The 18,575-nt window shown below is 52.6% G+C and overlaps 10 non-coding genes and 1 pseudogene across 10 annotated transcripts; all 11 read left to right on the forward strand.

Moving 5' to 3' along the window:
- Window positions 1-217: 217 nt before the first annotated feature.
- On the forward strand, window positions 218-381 carry LOC135000841 (U1 spliceosomal RNA). Its single transcript, XR_010202584.1, has one exon. It is a non-coding gene; the product is annotated as a U1 spliceosomal RNA (small nuclear RNA).
- A 152-nt stretch (window positions 382-533) lies between these two features.
- Window positions 534-696, forward strand: LOC135000857 (U1 spliceosomal RNA). The gene has a single exon (XR_010202600.1). It is a non-coding gene; the product is annotated as a U1 spliceosomal RNA (small nuclear RNA).
- A 671-nt stretch (window positions 697-1,367) lies between these two features.
- Window positions 1,368-1,531, forward strand: LOC135000847 (U1 spliceosomal RNA). The gene has a single exon (XR_010202590.1). It is a non-coding gene; the product is annotated as a U1 spliceosomal RNA (small nuclear RNA).
- A 152-nt stretch (window positions 1,532-1,683) lies between these two features.
- LOC135000855 (U1 spliceosomal RNA) lies at window positions 1,684-1,846 on the forward strand. The gene has a single exon (XR_010202598.1). It is a non-coding gene; the product is annotated as a U1 spliceosomal RNA (small nuclear RNA).
- Window positions 1,847-2,517: 671 nt separating this feature from the next.
- Window positions 2,518-2,681, forward strand: LOC135000842 (U1 spliceosomal RNA). Its single transcript, XR_010202585.1, has one exon. It is a non-coding gene; the product is annotated as a U1 spliceosomal RNA (small nuclear RNA).
- A 152-nt stretch (window positions 2,682-2,833) lies between these two features.
- LOC135000850 (U1 spliceosomal RNA) lies at window positions 2,834-2,996 on the forward strand. The gene has a single exon (XR_010202593.1). It is a non-coding gene; the product is annotated as a U1 spliceosomal RNA (small nuclear RNA).
- A 671-nt stretch (window positions 2,997-3,667) lies between these two features.
- LOC135000843 (U1 spliceosomal RNA) lies at window positions 3,668-3,831 on the forward strand. The gene has a single exon (XR_010202586.1). It is a non-coding gene; the product is annotated as a U1 spliceosomal RNA (small nuclear RNA).
- Window positions 3,832-3,983: 152 nt separating this feature from the next.
- LOC135000851 (U1 spliceosomal RNA) lies at window positions 3,984-4,146 on the forward strand. The gene has a single exon (XR_010202594.1). It is a non-coding gene; the product is annotated as a U1 spliceosomal RNA (small nuclear RNA).
- Window positions 4,147-4,817: 671 nt separating this feature from the next.
- On the forward strand, window positions 4,818-4,981 carry LOC135000848 (U1 spliceosomal RNA). Its single transcript, XR_010202591.1, has one exon. It is a non-coding gene; the product is annotated as a U1 spliceosomal RNA (small nuclear RNA).
- A 152-nt stretch (window positions 4,982-5,133) lies between these two features.
- Window positions 5,134-5,296, forward strand: LOC135000849 (U1 spliceosomal RNA). Its single transcript, XR_010202592.1, has one exon. It is a non-coding gene; the product is annotated as a U1 spliceosomal RNA (small nuclear RNA).
- Window positions 5,297-5,448: 152 nt separating this feature from the next.
- Window positions 5,449-5,590, forward strand: LOC135000858 (U1 spliceosomal RNA; annotated as a pseudogene).
- Window positions 5,591-18,575: the final 12,985 nt, after the last annotated feature.

Raw genomic sequence — 18,575 nt, forward strand, 5'->3', positions numbered from 1 at the left:
CCCAGGAATGCTTGCACTAGTTGTTGCATTTGGTTTGTTGTTTGGGGGTGCTTCAGTATTATGCAGCCTTCTGCCCTCCCATGTTCATCTGAAAATATGTGTTCTCCCTGCAGTTGTTGTCCCCAGATGAGAGTTCCCTTGTGCTGCCTCAGTTGAATCTCCTTTACTTGACAGAGATGTGCCTGAGCAGCGGCCCTCCCCAGCCCTATCCCAAATCATACTTATTTTGCATAGGAGATACCATGGTCATGAAGATTGTTCTCCCAGGGTGAGGTTCATTCATTGCATTCTGGGTATGCTGACCCCTGTGATTTCCCCAAATGTGGGAAACTCGACTGCATTATTTGTGGTAGTGGGGGACTGTGTTTGTGCTTTCCTCTGCTCAGCTCTGGTAAAAGTCAGATTTCTTTGTCTCAGATCTTCCTCTAGCCTTGTTCCTCTTTCGAGAGTTCCCTTGTGCTGCCTCAGTTGGATCTCCTTCACTTGACAGGGGGGTACCCGAGCAGCGACCCTCCCCAGCTCTAGCCCAACTCCTACTTACCTGCCAGGTGAGAAACTATGATCATGTAGGTGCTTCTCCCAGGGCAAGGCTCACCCATTGCACTCTGGGTGTGCTGCCCCTGTGATTTCCCCAAATGTGGGAAACTTGACTGCATAATTTGTGTTTCCCCTGGTCGTCTCTCGTATAATTCAGATCTCTTTGTCTCAGGTCTCTCTCCAGCCTAGTTTGCTGTCTGTTTCCACTTCTCTTTTCTTGAGCCGCTCCCTTCTATGCCCTTGCGCACTATCCTGACTTCTCCCGTCTGCTTACTTTGTGCCTTCCAACACACAATGCAAACTACAGGTAGTGCTGCAGGGCCCACACCCTTTTACTTGCCTCACAGAGCAGCTCTGGAGCTGTTACAGTACCCAGCTGCTGCAAGAAATCAGCTTGAATGCTTCAGGGGCTGGGGCATTGCCAACATGAGCCCCACACCGAAGGAGGGTGGAGATGTTTAATGTGAACTAAGGGTCACCCAAGCGCCGCAAAAGGCCGCCATGCCCTGCACGCCCCTTTTCTCTTTTCATATGCAGACGAGGGTTGAAGCCAACTTTGACCCACTGCTTGGATGGCATTACCATATGCAAATCAATCTGCTGCAGGCCTTCCCCCAGGAATGCTTGCACTAGTTGTTGCATTTGGTTTGTTGTTTGGGGGTGCTTCAGTATTATGCAGCCTTCTGCCCTCCCATGTTCATCTGAAAATATGTGTTCTCCCTGCAGTTGTTGTCCCCAGATGAGAGTTCCCTTGTGCTGCCTCAGTTGAATCTCCTTTACTTGACAGAGATGTGCCTGAGCAGCGGCCCTCCCCAGCCCTATCCCAAATCATACTTATTTTGCATAGGAGATACCATGGTCATGAAGATTGTTCTCCCAGGGTGAGGTTCATTCATTGCATTCTGGGTATGCTGACCCCTGTGATTTCCCCAAATGTGGGAAACTCGACTGCATTATTTGTGGTAGTGGGGGACTGTGTTTGTGCTTTCTTCTGGTCAACTCTGGTAAAAATCAGATTTCTTTGTCTCAGATCTTCCTCTAGCCTTGTTCTTCTTTCGAGAGTTCCCTTGTGCTGCCTCAGTTGGATCTCCTTCACTTGACAGGGGGGTACCCGAGCAGCGACCCTCCCCAGCTCTAGCCCAACTCCTACTTACCTGCCAGGTGAGATACTATGATCATGTAGGTGCTTCTCCCAGGGCAAGGCTCACCCATTGCACTCTGGGTGTGCTGCCCCTGTGATTTCCCCAAATGTGGGAAACTTGACTGCATAATTTGTGTTTCCCCTGGTCGGCTCTCGTATAATTCAGATCTCTTTGTCTCAGGTCTCTCTCCAGCCTAGTTTGCTGTCTGTTTCCACTTCTCTTTTCTTGAGCCGCTCCCTTCTATGCCCTTGCGCACTATCCTGACTTCTCCCGTCTGCTTACTTTGTGCCTTCCAACACACAATGCAAACTACAGGTAGTGCTGCAGGGCCCACACCCTTTTACTTGCCTCACAGAGCAGCTCTGGAGCTGTTACAGTACCCAGCTGCTGCAAGAAATCAGCTTGAATGCTTCAGGGGCTGGGGCATTGCCAACATGAGCCCCACACCGAAGGAGGGTGGAGATGTTTAATGCGAACTAAGGGTCACCCAAGCGCCGCAAAAGGCCGCCATGCCCTGCACGCCCCTTTTCTCTTTTCATATGCAGACGAGGGTTGAAGCCAACTTTGACCCACTGCTTGGATGGCATTACCATATGCAAATCAATCTGCTGCAGGCCTTCCCCCAGGAATGCTTGCACTAGTTGTTGCATTTGGTTTGTTGTTTGGGGGTGCTTCAGTATTAGGCAGCCTTCTGCCCTCCCATGTTCATCTGAAAATATGTGTTCTCCCTGCAGTTGTTGTCCCCAGATGAGAGTTCCCTTGTGCTGCCTCAGTTGAATCTCCTTTACTTGACAGAGATGTGCCTGAGCAGCGGCCCTCCCCAGCCCTATCCCAAATCATACTTATTTTGCATAGGAGATACCATGGTCATGAAGATTGTTCTCCCAGGGTGAGGTTCATTCATTGCATTCTGGGTATGCTGACCCCTGTGATTTCCCCAAATGTGGGAAACTCGACTGCATTATTTGTGGTAGTGGGGGACTGTGTTTGTGCTTTCCTCTGCTCAGCTCTGGTAAAAGTCAGATTTCTTTGGCTCAGATCTTCCTCTAGCCTTGTTCTTCTTTCGAGAGTTCCCTTGTGCTGCCTCAGTTGGATCTCCTTCACTTGACAGGGGGGTGCCCGAGCAGCGACCCTCCCCAGCTCTAGCCCAACTCCTACTTACCTGCCAGGTGAGATACTATGATCAGGAAGGTGCTTCTCCCAGGGCAAGGCTCACCCATTGCACTCTGGGTGTGCTGCTCCTGCGATTTCCCCAAATGTGGGAAACTTGACTGCATAATTTGTGTTTCCTCTGGTCGGCTCTCGTATAATTCAGATCTCTTTGTCCCAGGTCTTTCTCCAGCCTAGTTTGCTGTCTGTTTCCACTTCTCTTTTCTTGAGCCGCTCCCTTCTATGCCCTTGCGCACTATCCTGACCTCTCCCGTCTGCTTACTTTGTGCCTTCCAATGCACAATGCATACTACAGGTAGTGCTGCAGGGCCCACACCCTTTTACATGCTTTACAGAACAGCTCTGGAGCTGTTACAGTGCCCAGCTGCTGCAAGAAATCATCTTGAATGCTTCAGGGGCTGGGGAATAGCCAACATGAGCCCCACACCGAAGGAGGGTGGAGATGTTTAATGCGAACTAAGGGTCACCCAAGCGCCGCAAAAGGCCGCCATGCCCTGCACGCCCCTTTTCTCTTTTCATATGCAGACGAGGGTTGAAGCCAACTTTGACCCACTGCTTGGATGGCATTACCATATGCAAATCAATCTGCTGCAGGCCTTCCCCCAGGAATGCTTGCACTAGTTGTTGCATTTGGTTTGTTGTTTGGGGGTGCTTCAGTATTAGGCAGCCTTCTGCCCTCCCATGTTCATCTGAAAATATGTGTTCTCCCTGCAGTTGTTGTCCCCAGATGAGAGTTCCCTTGTGCTGCCTCAGTTGAATCTCCTTTACTTGACAGAGATGTGCCTGAGCAGCGGCCCTCCCCAGCCCTATCCCAAATCATACTTATTTTGCATAGGAGATACCATGGTCATGAAGATTGTTCTCCCAGGGTGAGGTTCATTCATTGCATTCTGGGTATGCTGACCCCTGTGATTTCCCCAAATGTGGGAAACTCGACTGCATTATTTGTGGTAGTGGGGGACTGTGTTTGTGCTTTCCTCTGCTCAGCTCTGGTAAAAGTCAGATTTCTTTGGCTCAGATCTTCCTCTAGCCTTGTTCTTCTTTCGAGAGTTCCCTTGTGCTGCCTCAGTTGGATCTCCTTCACTTGACAGGGGGGTGCCCGAGCAGCGACCCTCCCCAGCTCTAGCCCAACTCCTACTTACCTGCCAGGTGAGATACTATGATCAGGAAGGTGCTTCTCCCAGGGCAAGGCTCACCCATTGCACTCTGGGTGTGCTGCTCCTGCGATTTCCCCAAATGTGGGAAACTTGACTGCATAATTTGTGTTTCCTCTGGTCGGCTCTCGTATAATTCAGATCTCTTTGTCCCAGGTCTTTCTCCAGCCTAGTTTGCTGTCTGTTTCCACTTCTCTTTTCTTGAGCCGCTCCCTTCTATGCCCTTGCGCACTATCCTGACCTCTCCCGTCTGCTTACTTTGTGCCTTCCAATGCACAATGCATACTACAGGTAGTGCTGCAGGGCCCACACCCTTTTACATGCTTTACAGAACAGCTCTGGAGCTGTTACAGTGCCCAGCTGCTGCAAGAAATCATCTTGAATGCTTCAGGGGCTGGGGAATAGCCAACATGAGCCCCACACCGAAGGAGGGTGGAGATGTTTAATGCGAATTAAGGGTCATCCAAGCGCCACAAAAGGACGCCATGTCCTGCACATCCCTTTTTTCTTTTCATATGCAGACGAGGGTTGAAGCCAACTTTGACCCACTGCTTGGATGACATCACCATATGCAAATCCATCTGCTGCAGGCCTTCCCCCAGGAATGCTTGTACTAGTTGTTGCATTTGGTTTGTTGTTTGGGGGTGCTTCAGTATTAGGCAGCCTTCTGCCCTCCCATGTTCATCTGAAAATATGTGTTCTCCCAGCAGTTGTTGTCCCCAGATGAGAGTTCCCTTGTGCTGCCTCAGTTGAATCGCCTTTACTTGACAGAGATGTGCCTGAGCAGCGGCCCTCCCCAGCCCTATCCCAAATCATACTTATTTTGCATAGGAGATATCATGGTCATGAAGATTGTTCTCCCAGGGTGAGGTTCATTCATTGCATTCTGGGTATGATGACCCCTGTGATTTCCCCAAATGTGGGAAACTCGACTGCATTATTTGTGGTAGAGGGGGACTGTGTTTGTGCTTTCCTCTGGTCAGCTCTGGTAAAAGTCAGATTTCTTTGTCTCAGATCTTCCTCTAGCCTTGTTCTTCTTTCGAGAGTTCCCTTGTGCTGCCTCAGTTGGATCTCCTTCACTTGACAGGGGGGTGCCCGAGCAGCGACCCTCCCCAGCTCTAGCTCAACTCCTACTTACCTGCCAGGTGAGAAACTATGATCAGGAAGGTGCTTCGCCCAGGGCAAGGCTCACCCATTGCACTCTGGGTGTGCTGCCCCTGTGATTTCCCCAAATGTGGGAAACTTGACTGCATTATTTGTGGTAGTGGGGGACTGTGTTTGTGCTTTCTTCTGGTCAACTCTGGTAAAAATCAGATTTCTTTGTCTCAGATCTTCCTCTAGCCTTGTTCCTCTTTCGAGAGTTCCCTTGTGCTGCCTCAGTTGGATCTCCTTCACTTGACAGGGGGGTACCCGAGCAGCGACCCTCCCCAGCTCTAGCCCAACTCCTACTTACCTGCCAGGTGAGATACTATGATCATGTAGGTGCTTCTCCCAGGGCAAGGCTCACCCATTGCACTCTGGGTGTGCTGCCCCTGTGATTTCCCCAAATGTGGGAAACTTGACTGCATAATTTGTGTTTCCCCTGGCCGTCTCTCGTATAATTCAGATCTCTTTGTCTCAGGTCTCTCTCCAGCCTAGTTTGCTGTCTGTTTCCACTTCTCTTTTCTTGAGCCGCTCCCTTCTATGCCCTTGCGCACTATCCTGACTTCTCCCGTCTGCTTACTTTGTTCCTTCCAACACACAATGCAAACTACAGGTAGTGCTGCAGGGCCCACACCCTTTTACTTGCCTCACAGAGCAGCTCTGGAGCTGTTACAGTACCCAGCTGCTGCAAGAAATCAGCTTGAATGCTTCAGGGGCTGGGGCATTGCCAACATGAGCCCCACACCGAAGGAGGGTGGGGGTGTTTAATGCGAACTAAGGGTCATCTTGAACTTGAACTGTTTTATATACGTGTTCAAAGATTTAAAATGGGTCTCACCGAACCGTCCGGTTTCGGTACCACAAACATTGTGGAATAGTAACCCCTTCCTTGTTGAAGGAGGGGTACCTTGACTATCACCTGCTGCAAATACAGCTTGTGAATTTGCCTCTATCACAGCCTCCCTGTCCAAGGGAGATGTTGGCAAGGCAGATTTTAGGAAACGGCGAGGGGGAGACGTCTCGAATTCCAGCTTGAATCCCTGAGACACTACTTGTAGAATCCAGGGATCCACCTGTGAGCAAGCCCACTGATTGCTGAAGCACTTGAGACGGGCCCCCACCGCACCTGGCTCCACCAGTGGAGCCCCAGCGTCATGCTGTGGACTTAGCGGAAGCGGGGGAGGACTTTTGTTCCTGGGAACTGGCTGTATATATATATATATATATGCACACACACTCATGTATATACATGTATACACAAATACACGTATGTACATGTTTATGTATGTATAATACACTGAGTACATTATATTTATGAATTAATTGCTTCCCGATTCTGCAGCAGCATCATCAGCACCATCAGTGTTACTCACAGTCACTTCACACTGACTGCTGCACAACACATCACTTAATTTCCGGGCCGCCCGCCACCTGGTGAAGAGACATGGGAGATGAAGGACCAGCAGTGCCACGTTGAGCGGAAGTATTGTGATTTAGTTACCCACACACTCCTTGTGACACCTGCTCCCCGTCTGCCCTCCCACCCGCCGCCTGCCATCCGGAACCCGCACTGACAAGTAAGTCTCAGCAGAATGTGTCTGCCGGCGGCTCCCAGTCCCCCCTAGAGGAACACTGCCAGTGGTGTGGCAGCCGCGGCACACTAGGACTGAGAGACCGCAGCGGGAGGAAAGCACGGGTGGGCGGGAGGAGAGCATAGGCGGACATCACCACGTCACATTGCAAGGTGACACCAGTCCCCCCAGTGAGGCCGCCGACGAATGCACTCAGCATAGTATTAGCAGCAGGCAGAGGGGGGGCGGGCGCAGCGGTGGTGGGAGGTATGGAAATGAGCTACAGGCTAGGCTCCACCGATCACACACTCAGCGATCACTGTGCCACAGCAAGCGTATCGTGCAGCGGTGCTGGACATTAGGGAGTGCCTGTGCGCACCAGGCACCCCCTGTACGCACGCCTATGCGCTACCACCCCCCATATGCCACACTACATCACTATGCTATAGCCCTCCCATATGCTGCACTTCATAGTTACACTATACCCCCCATACAACATACTACATCACCACAGTACACTACTCACAATAAAATTAAAACATCCCAGTTCCTCATTCTTAATGAGCTCACGTGAGTTCTCTCCCCAACGGAGCTCCAGACCAAGTAACAATGAAGACACCAGCAGCGTGTAGGGGGCAGGCCAGGTCCACTTGTCAGGAGAGAGCAGTCACTGGAGGGTAAGAAGGGGACGGGGCCTAGTCCTACAGACGGGAGAGAGCACAGACAGGAGAGAGCAAGGTACAGGGGTAGAAGGGGACGGCTGATGTGAAGAAGGGGGCGGGGCCTATTCTTGCATCCTTTCAAAATTCGACTTTTTAAAATTCGACATTTGACAAATTCGACTTTTCTGCAATGGTACAAATGCGGCAATTCAACAAAAGTATATTCAATTGAAGTTTGTAAATTCGACAACAGTGCTTTTAAACAGTAAATTCGTCATTTTCAATCCGCCACACTTTGCAGGCGGAATCTAATAAAAAATAATATTTTTTTGGGGTAATAGCATATCTATTTATATTAGAAGGGATTAGGTACTTGGTTTGTCTTTTTTGGAGGCACAAGTATTATTTATATATTTTTTAAAAGATTATTATTATTATTTTTTTTTTTTAAATGGAATGTGAAAAACCCGGAAAAGAAAAATTGCGTGGGGTCCCCCCTCCAAAGCATAACCAGCCTCGGGCTCTTCGATCCGGTCCTGGTTCTAAAAATCCGGGGGAAAAACGGACAGGGGATCCCCCGTATTTTTAAAACCAGCTCCGGGCTCTGCGCCTGGTGCTGGTGCAAAAAATACGGGGGACAAAAAGAGTAGGGTCCCCCATTATTTTTACACCAGCATCGGGCTCCACTAGCTGGACAGATAATGCCACAGCCGGGGGTCACTTTTATACAGTGCCCTGCGGCCGTGGCATTAAATATCCAACTAGTCACCCCTGGCCGGGGTACCCTGGGGGAGTGGGGACCCCTTCAATCAAGGGGTCCCCCCCCAGCCACCCAAGGGCCAGGGGTGAAGCCCGAGGCTGTCCCCCCCATCCAAGGGCTGCGGATGGGAGGCTGATAGCCTTGAGAAAATTGAAAGAATATTGTTTTTTCCAGTAGTACTACAAGTCCCAGCAAGCCTCCCCCGCAATCTGGTACTTTGAGAACCACAAGTACCAGCATGCGGGAGAAAAACGTGCCCGCTGGTACCTGTAGTTCTACTGGGGGAAAAATACCCAAATAAAAACAGGACACAGACACCGTGAAAGTATAACTTTATTTCACACCTGCCGACACACACATACTTACCTATGTTGACACGAAGCAGTCGGTCCTCTTCTCCAAGTAGAATCCACGGGTACCTGAAAATAAAAGATAATTATACTCACCTGATCCAGGTTCCAGATTAACTCCACGTACTTGGCAAAACAACAAACCGAACACCCGGACCAGACGGACTGAAAGGGGTCCCATGTTTACACATGGGACCCCTTTCCACGAATGCAGACATCCGAATCTCGCGGGAATCCGACAGCGGGATGATGACGTTCGGGCGCGCTCGGGTTAGCCGAGCAAGGCGGGAAGGTTCGAACCTGCCTCGGACCCATGTAAAATGGGTGAAGTTCGGGGGGTCCGGATTCCGACGAACCGAACCCACTCATCACTAGTATGTACGTGTGTGTCAGGTGCCGTGCGCGTACGTACGTGTGTGTCAGGTGTCGTGCGTGTACGTGTGTGTGTGTGTGTGTGTGTCAGGTGGCGCGTACCTACATGTGTGTATGTCAGGTGCTGTGCATGTGTGTACGTACACGCGTGTATGTGTCAGGTGCCGCGTGTGTGTGTGTGTGTGCCAGTGTGCCAGGAGCCACGCGTGTACATGCGTGAGGGTGTCAGGAGCCGCACGTATACGTACATACGTGTAGGTTTCAGGTGCCGCGCGTATACATACGTGTGTGTGTCAGGAGCCGAGCGCGTACGTACATGTGTGTGTGTCAGGAGCAACGCGCGTGTGTGTCAGGAGCCACACGTGTGCATACGTGTGTGTGTCAGGTGCCACACATGTACGTACGTGTGTGTGTGTGTGTTTGTGTCAGGTGCCGCGCGTGTACGTGTGTGTGTCAAGTGCCGCGTGTGTACGTACGTATGTGTGTGCCTGGAGCCGCGAGTGTACATACATGTGTGTGTGTGTGTCTCAGGTGCTGTACGTGTATGTGTGTGTCTCAGGTGCTGCACGTGTATATGTGTGTATTTCAGGTGCTGCATTTGTATGCGTCAGCTGCCACGTGGGTGTCAGGTGTTGAGCGTGTATGTGTTTGTGTCAGCTGTCGCATCTGTATGTGTGTGACTGTCAGGTGCTGCGCGTGTATGTGTGTTTCAGGTGCTGTTCATGTATGTGGGAGTGGCAGGTGCTGCATGTGTATATATGTGTGAGTGGCAGGTGCTGCGTGTGTATACGAGTGTGTGTGAGGTGCTGCGAGTGTATGTGTGTGTTAGGTGCTCTGAGTGTATATGATTGTGTGTCAGGTGCTGTGCATGTGTGCGTTAAATGCCACATGTATATATGTGTGTCAGGTGCTGCGTGTGTGTGTGTGTGTGTGTGTGTGTGTGTGTCAGGTGCTGCATGTTTGTATGTGTGTGTGTGTGTCAGGTGCTGCATGTCTGTATGTGTGTGTGTGTCAGGCGCTGCATGTCTGTGTGTGTGTGTGTGTGTGTGTGTCAGGAGCTGCATGTCTGTATATGTGTGTGGGTGTGTCAGGTGATGCATGTCTGTGTGCGGGTGTGTCAGGTGATGCATGTGTGTGTGTGTGTGTGTGTCAGGTGCTGCATGTCTGTGTGTGTGTGTGTGGGTGTGTGTGTCTGTCAGGTGCTGCATGTGTGTGTCAGGTGCTGCATGTCTGCGTGTGTGTGTGTCAGGCGCTGTATGTCTGCGTGTGTGTGTCAGGCGCTGCATATCTGTGTCAGGTGCTGTGTGTGTGTGTGTGCGTGTCTGTCAGGTGCTGCGTGTCTGCGTGTGTGTCAGGCGCTGCGTGTCTGCGTGTGTGTCAGGCGCTGCGTGTCTGCGTGTGTCAGGCGCTGCGTGTCTGCGTGTGTGTCAGGCGCTGCGTGTGTGTCAGGCGCTGCGTGTGTGTCAGGCGCTGCGTGTGTGTCAGGCGCTGCGTGTGTGTCAGGCGCTGGGTGTCTGCGTGTGTGTCAGGCGCTGCGTGTGTGTCAGGCGCTGCGTGTCTGCGTGTGTGTCAGGCGCTGCGTGTCTGCGTGTGTGTCAGGCGCTGCGTGTGTGTCAGGCTCTGCGTGTGTCAGGCGCTGCGTGTGTGTCAGGCGCTGCGTGTCTGCGTGTGTGTCAGGCGCTGCGTGTCTGCGTGTGTGTCAGGCGCTGCGTGTCTGCGTGTGTGTCAGGCGCTGCGTGTCGTCGTGTTTGTGTGTCAGGTGCTGCGTGTGTGTGTCAGGTGCTGCGTGTGTGTGTGTCAGATGCTGCGTGTCTGCGTGTGTGTTAGGTGCTGCGTGTGAGTATGTCAGGTGCTGCGTGTGTCAGGAGCATGTGAGTGTCAGGTGCGTGTGTGTCAGGCGCTGCGTGTGTCAGGCGCTGCGTGTGTCAGGAGCTGCCTGTGCGTGTGCGTGTGTGTCAGGCGCTGCCTGTGTGTCAGGCGCTGCGTGTCTGTGTGTGTCAGGCGCTGCGTGTCTGTGTGTGTCAGGCGCTGCGTGTCTGTGTGTGTCAGGCGCTGCGTGTGTGCCAGGCGCTGCCTGTGCGTGTGTGCCAGGCGCTGCCTGTGCGTGTGTGTCAGGCGCCGCGTGTCTGTCAGGCGCCGCGTGTCTGTCAGGCGCCGCGTGTGCGTCAGTCGCCGCGTGTGCGTCAGGCGCCGCGTGTCTATGTGCGTCAGGCGCCGCGTGTGTGCGTGTGTGTCAGGTCCGTGTGAGTGTCAGGTGCTGCGTCTGTGTGTGCGTGTGTCAGGTGCTGCGTGTGTGTCAGGTGCTGCGTGTGAGTGTATGCGCGTGTGTCAGGTCCGTGTTAGTGTCAGGTGCTGTGTGTGTGTGTGTCAGGTGCTGTGTGTGTGCGTGTGTGTCAGGTGCTGTGTGTGTGTGTGTGTGTGTGTGTGTCAGGTGCTGTGTGTGTGCGTGTGTCAGGCGCTGCATATTAGTATGCGTGTCAGGCGTTGCATGTCTGTGTGTGTCAGGCGCTGCGTGTCTGGGGGGGGTGGCCGGACACACAGCAGAGAGGGGGTGGGGGTGGCTGGACACACAGCAGAGAGGGGAGGGTGACCGGACACACGGCAGGGAGGGGAGGGGGTGGCCAAACACAGCAGGAAGAGGGGGGAGTTGCCGAACACACAGCAGGGGAGGGGAGGGGATGGTGGCCAGACAAACAGCAGGGGAGGGGAGGGGGGGGGGAGGGTAGGCCGGACACACAGCAGGTGAGGGGGGGGGTGGCTGGACACACAGCAGGGAGGGGGGGTAGGCAGGACACACAGCAGGGGAGGGGAGGGTGGCCGGACAAACAGCAGGGAGAGAGGGGGGGGGGGGGGGGTAGGCCGGACACACAGCAGGGGAGGGGGGGTGGCTGGACACACAGCAGGTGAGGGGGGGCTGGACACACAGCAGGTGAGGGGGGGGCTGGACACACAGCAGGTGAGGGGGGGGGGCTGGACACACAGCAGGTGAGGGGGGGGGCTGGACACACAGCAGGTGAGGGGGGGGGGGCTGGACACACAGCAGGTGGGGGGGGCTGGACATGCAGCAGGTGAGGGGGGGGCTGGACACGCAGCAGGTGAGGGGGGGTAGGCCGGACACACAGCAGGGGAGGGGAGGGTGGCCGGACACACAGCAGGGGAGGGGAGGGTGGCCGGACACACAGCAGGGGAGGGGAGGGTGGCCGGACAAACAGCAGGGGAGGGGAGGGTGGCCGGACAAACAGCAGGGAGGGGGGGGGGGTAGGCCGGACACACAGCAGGGGAGGAGGGGGGGCTGGACACACAGCAGGTGAGGGGGGGGGGCTGGACACACAGCAGGTGAGGGGGGGGGTAGGCCGGACACACAGCAGGGAGGGGGGGGGTAGGCCGCCGGACACACAGCAGGTAAGGGGAGGGTGGCCGGACAAACAGCAGGGAGGGGGGGGTAGGCCGGACACACAGCAGGTGAGGGGGGGGGTGGCTGGACACACAGCAGGTGAGGGGGGGGGTCTGGACACACAGCAGGGAGGGGGGGGGTAGGCCGGACAAACAGCAGGGAGGGGGGGGGGGGTAGGCCGGACACACAGCAGGGAGGGGGGGGGGGCTGGACACAGCAGGGGGGGGGGTAGGCCAGACACACAGCAGGTGAGGGGGGGGTGGCTGGACACACAGCAGGGAGGGGGGGGTAGGCCGGACACACAGCAGGTGAGGGGGGGGGGCTGGACACACAGCAGGTGAGGGGGGGGGGCTGGACACACAGCAGGTGAGGGGGGGGGGGTAGGCCGGACACACAGCAGGTGAGGGGGGGGGGGTGGCTGGACACACAGCAGGGAGGGAAGGGGGTAGGGGGGTGGCCTTATTATAATAACCGTGTGGGGGAGGAGTCTGCGGCGGTGGGTGAATGAGATGTGGGGGCAGGCTGCTAAGGGTGCAGGGGAGGAGGGGAAGGGAGCCGGATGGATCTGAATGTGAGCCGCACGTAAGGGACCATACTGATCCTCCCCACCTCAGCCCGCTGGTGCTGCTGCCTGACTTCTTCCGTGCAGCACAGCTGTCTTCTCCGGCTGCCGCTGCCGCTCCCGCACCCGCTTCAGGTGTGGGGGTACCACACCGCTCAGTAGGCAAGCGCTGTCAGTCAGGAGTCAGCGCTGCACCGGATGTCTCTTCTGGATGTCCTCTGACTTTCTCCTGCGGCGCAACTCCAGCTATTCCTCCCGCTGCGGCTCCCACTTCGGGTAAGGGGACCATATTGCTCAGTAGTGAGCACTTTCGGTAAGCCTGCGGCTGCTATGCCGCTACCCCTCTCCTCCACAGTCCTAATGGGTCGCTGCAGTCTGTAAGGGACCGCAGGTGCACACACCCAGGAACCGCTGGCTCTCCTCCCGCTGCCAGCAGCTACTTTTATAACCTCAGCCTGCACGAGACCCCTTCCCTCACTCACTCTCGCTCTCCTGGCGGCCACTGCGCAGCCGCAACAAATTGAAAAGCCCTATCTCTATAATGGGGCATATTTCTCTTAATTAAAAAAACCCTATAACTTTCTGAAAAACCACAACCCCAAAAGGCACTACACTGGGGCATACTCTATCTAGTAAAACAAACCCCAAGTCTTAATTCGTCCTCTATCCGGAGTTATGCCTTCCCAAAAAATATCTAATTCACTCTATAGGAAAACGGTGTCAAAAAGCCACAAAGGAAGTCACAGAAAAAAACTGACAGTTGGAACTTTAGGTTACTCCCAATTCCTCATTTTTTATTATTTTGCCCTGAAATTTGGCATGCAGCACCGGGTGACGATTCTACACGCCCATGCCAAATTTCAGCTCAGTACGTCCAATCAGTTTTGAGGTGTAGCCCCTCAAACACCATGCCCCCATCTCAGAAGTTCCCTATGGGAGAATTCCGTTTGTTCGATTCAGCCTTAATATAAGGGCACGACCGTGCCCTTATAATATCTATCTATCTATCTATCTATCTATCTATCTATCTATCTATCTATCTATCGTATGTGTGTGTATATATACATCTATACATACATGCGCTAACACCTGGACATACACTGATGTACCCACACCTAATATCCATACATACACGCCCTGACACCTGGACATACACCAACATTCCCACACCTGCATCTATACATACACATGCTGACACCTGGACATACACCAACATACAAGCACCTGCATCTATATATACACGCGCTGACAAATGGACATACACCGACGTACCCACACTTGCATCTATACATACATGCACTGACATCTGGACATACAAGCACCTGCATCTATACATACACGCGCTGACACCTGAACCTACACTGACCTTCCCACACCTGCATCTATACATACACATTCTGACACCTGGACATACACAGACGTACCCACACCTGCATCTATACATACACGCGTTGACACCTGGACGTACACTGACGTACACACACCTACATCTATATATGCATGGATGCAAATGTGGGTACGTCTGTATACGTCCAGGTGTTAGCATGTGTATGTATAGATGTTAGGTGTGGGTACATCAGTGTATGTCCAGGTGTCAGCACATGTATGTATAGATTCACATGTGGGTAAGCCGGTGTACGTCCACGTGTCAGCATGTGTAGGTATAGATGCAGGTGTGGGTACGTTGGTGTACGTTTAGGGGTCAGCGTGTTAATGTATAGATGTTGGTGTGTATGTCAGTGTACGTACAGATATAGGTGTGTGTGTGTGTGTGTGTGTGTGTGTGTGTGTATGTATGTATGTATATGTATAGAGGAAGGTGTGATACATACATATAACACATACATGATAGATACATACATATATCACACACACGATAGATAGATAGATAGATAGATAGATAGATAGATAGATACATACAAGATAGATACATACATACATGATAGATACATATATATACACACACATACGATAGATAGATAGATAGATAGATACATATATATATATATATATATATCACAAACATATATGATTCATACATATATCACACACACATACATGATACATACATGAGAAAGACCTGGGATGGTGATGAGGCCAGGGCCCCCTGCTGATGTTGCGTTGAGGAAGGCAGTGTTCCAGGGCGGATGCCAGTCGGGGAGAGCGCCGCGCAGCCCGGGAAAAATACTGCTGAGGAGCTACATCTGGAAGAGCCCCTGGGAGGGAGAGTGCCACATGCCCCATCCTGCGCGGCAGACTCTGCAGGCCTGCACATGGGAAGGGAGGTCTCTGGCCACACGTACTCACCCTTCTGCTGAAGCCCCGCTGCTGTCCCCATCAGCGCTCTCCAGCGGGGAGCGGGGCCAGGATGAACCTCAACCTGTGAGAACTATCTTCATGATTAAGAGATCTCATATGCAAGATAAGTATGTGTTGGGATAGGGCTGGGGAGGGTGGCTGCTCGGGCACACCCCCGTCAAGTTAAGGAGATTTAACTGAGGAAGCACAAGGGAACTCTCGTCTGGGGACAACAACTGCAGGGAGACCACATCTTTTCAGATGAACATGGGAGGGCGGAAGGCTGCCTAATACTGAAGCACCCTCAGACATTAAACCATATGCAACAACTATTGCAAGCATTCCTGGGGGAAGGTCTGCAGCAGACGGATTTGCATACGGTGATGTCATCCAAGCAGTGGGCCAAAGTTGGCTGGAACCCTCATCTGTATATGAAAAGAGAAAAGGGGCATGCAGGGCATGGCGGCCTTTTGCGGCGCTTGGATAACCCCAAGTTTGCATTAAACACCCCCACCCTCCTTCGGTGTGGGGCTCATGTTGGCCATGCCCAAGCCCCTGAAGCATTCAAGCTGATTTCTTGCAGCAGCTGGGCACTGTAACAGCTTCAGAGCTGCTCTACAAGACAAGTAAAAGGGTGTGGGCCCTGCAGCACCACCTGTAGTTTGCATACACACATATATAGGACAGCATCTCTTATATGCCCCAGGGTCAATAAAATAGTATCCTTGTCTAGGCTATCCATCCCCTCAGATAAGGTATTTGTCCATGCCGCTACAGCACTACACACCCTGGCCGACGCAATTGCCGGTCTGAGTAAGGTACCTGAATGTGTATAAATGGACTTCAGGGTAATCTCCTGTTTGCGGTCAGCACACTCTTTGAGGGTAGCCGTATCCTGGGACGGGAGGGCTACCTTCTTGGATAAGCGTGTTAATGCTTTGTCCACCCTAGGGGAGGATTCCCATCGTAACCTATCCGTTGATGGGAAAGGATACGCCATAAGAATCCTTTTGGAAATCTGCAGTCTTTTATCTGGAGATTCCCAAGCTTTTTCACATAACTCGTTCAGCTCGTGTGAGGGGGGAAAGGTTACCTCAGGCTTCTTTCCCTTGTACATATGTACCCTCTTGTCAGCGACAGGGGGTTCCTCTGTGATGTGCAAAACATCTTTTATTGCCATAATCATAAATCGAATGGATTTTGCCAATTTTGGTTGTAACTTTGCATCATCGTAATCGACACTGGAGTCAGAATCCGTGTCGGTATCTGTGTCAACAATCTGGGATAGTGGGCGCTTATGAGACCCTGACAGTCCCTGCAACATAGGATCAGGCATGGGTTGAAACCCTGACTGTCCCAAAGCTTCTGCCTTGTCTAATCTTTTGTGCAATGAGTTTACACTAGCATTTAAAACATTCCACATATCCATCCAATCAGCTGTCGGCGGAGACACCACATTCATTTGCTCCCGCTCCTCTCTAATATAGCCTTCTTCCTCAGACATGTCGACACACGTGTACCGACACACTTCACACACAGGGAATGCTTTTTCTGAAGACAGTTTCCCCACAAGGCCCTTTGGAGAGACAGAGAGAGAGTATGCCAGCACACCCCCCAGCGCTATATAACCCAGGAATAAAACAGTAACTTAATGTTTGCCCAGTAGTGCTGCTGTATGTAATTTGCGAATTATGTGCCCCCCCCCCCCCCTCTTTTCAACCCTCTTGTCTAACGTGGTATAAGCAGGGTAGAGTCCGGGGAGCTTCCTCTCAGCGGTGCTGTGGAGAAAAAATGGCGCTGGTGAGTGCTGAGGGAGAAGCCCCGCCCCCTCGGAGGCGGGCTTCTGTCCCGCTTAAACTGTAAAATTGGTGGGGGCTTATACATATATAAAGTGCCCAGCTGTATATATGTTATATTTTTGCGAAAGAGGTTTATATTGCTGCCCAGGGCGCCCCCCCTGCGCCCTGCACCCTTACAGTGACCGGAGTATGTGAGGTGTATGGGAGCAAAGGCGCACAGCTGCAGTGCTGTGCGTTACCTCAGTGAAGATCATGAAGTCTTCTGCCGCCTCTGAAGTCTTCTTTTCTTCTCATACTCACCCGGCTTCTATCTTCCGGCTCTGCGAGGGGGACGGCGGCGCGGCTCTGGGACGGACGGCGAGGGTGAGATCCTGCGTACCAATCCCACTGGAGCTAATGGTGTCCAGTAGCCTAAGAAGCAGGACCTTGCAACTCAGAGAGTAGGGCTGCTTCTCTCCCCTCAGTCCCTCGATGAGGGAGTCTGTTGCCAGCAGTGCTCCCTGAAAATGAAAAACCTAACAAAATACTTTCTGTCAGAAAGCTCAGGAGAGCTCCTGAAAAGCACCCAGTCTCCACTGGGTACAGTATCAAACTGAGGTCTGGAGGAGGGGCATAGAGGGAGGAGCCAGTGCACACCCAGAACTAAAGTCTTTCTTAAAGTGCCCATGTCTCCTGCGGAGCCCGTCTATCCCCATGGTCCTTACGGAGTCCCCAGCATCCTCTAGGACGTTAGAGAAAATAGGATTTTAATACCTACCGGTAAATCCTTTTCTCTTAGTCCGTAGAGGATGCTGGGCACCCGTCCCAGTGCGTACTGTGTCTGCAGTTATTAAATGGCCCTTAACTCCAGAACATTTATGTGGAGATGAAAACATCCAAGGAAGACTTGACCATCTTCCTTGGATGTTTTCCCCCTGTGTGACTGCTCTCCAGCCTCAGAGGGTTGCATCCGTCCTGGATCCCGAACCATCGCCCCTCTAGGTGGTGAGAACTGTGCAGCCACCAATGGAGTGAGATTCTGGTCTTGGAAGACAGGATTATCCTCCGGTGCATGTGTAGGTGGGATCCGGACCACTTGTCCAACAGGTCCCACTGGAACACTCTGGCATGGAACCTGCCAAACTGAATGGCCTCGTAGGCCGCAACCATCTTCCCCAGCAACTGAATGCATTGATGGATTAACACTCTTGCTGGTTTCAGAATTTGTTTGACCAGACTCTGGATCTCCAGAGCCTTTCCACTAGAAGAAAACCTCTTCTGTGTCCAGTATCACTCCCAAAAACAACAACCGCGTCATTGGGACCAACTGCGATTTTGGCAAGTTTAGGAGCCAACCATGTTGTTGAAGAACTGTCAGGGAGAGTAGATGTTTTGCACCAACTGGTCCCTGGATCTCGCCTTTATCAGGAGATCATCCAAGTACGGGATAATTGTGACTCCTTGCTTGCGAAGGAGAACCATCATTTCCGCCATCACCCTGGTGAAAATCCTCGGAGCCGTGGACAGACCAAACGGCAACGTCTGAAATTGGTAATGACAATCCTGAATTGCAAACCTCAGGTAGCTTGATGCAGTGGCTAAATGGGAACATATAAGTAGGCATCCTTTATGTCTACCAAAACCATGAAATCTCCTTTATCCCCCGGACTGGAGATCACTAC

This window comes from Pseudophryne corroboree, unplaced genomic scaffold (assembly GCF_028390025.1).
Source record: "Pseudophryne corroboree isolate aPseCor3 unplaced genomic scaffold, aPseCor3.hap2 scaffold_1579, whole genome shotgun sequence".
NCBI classification, from domain to species: Eukaryota; Metazoa; Chordata; class Amphibia; order Anura; family Myobatrachidae; genus Pseudophryne; species Pseudophryne corroboree.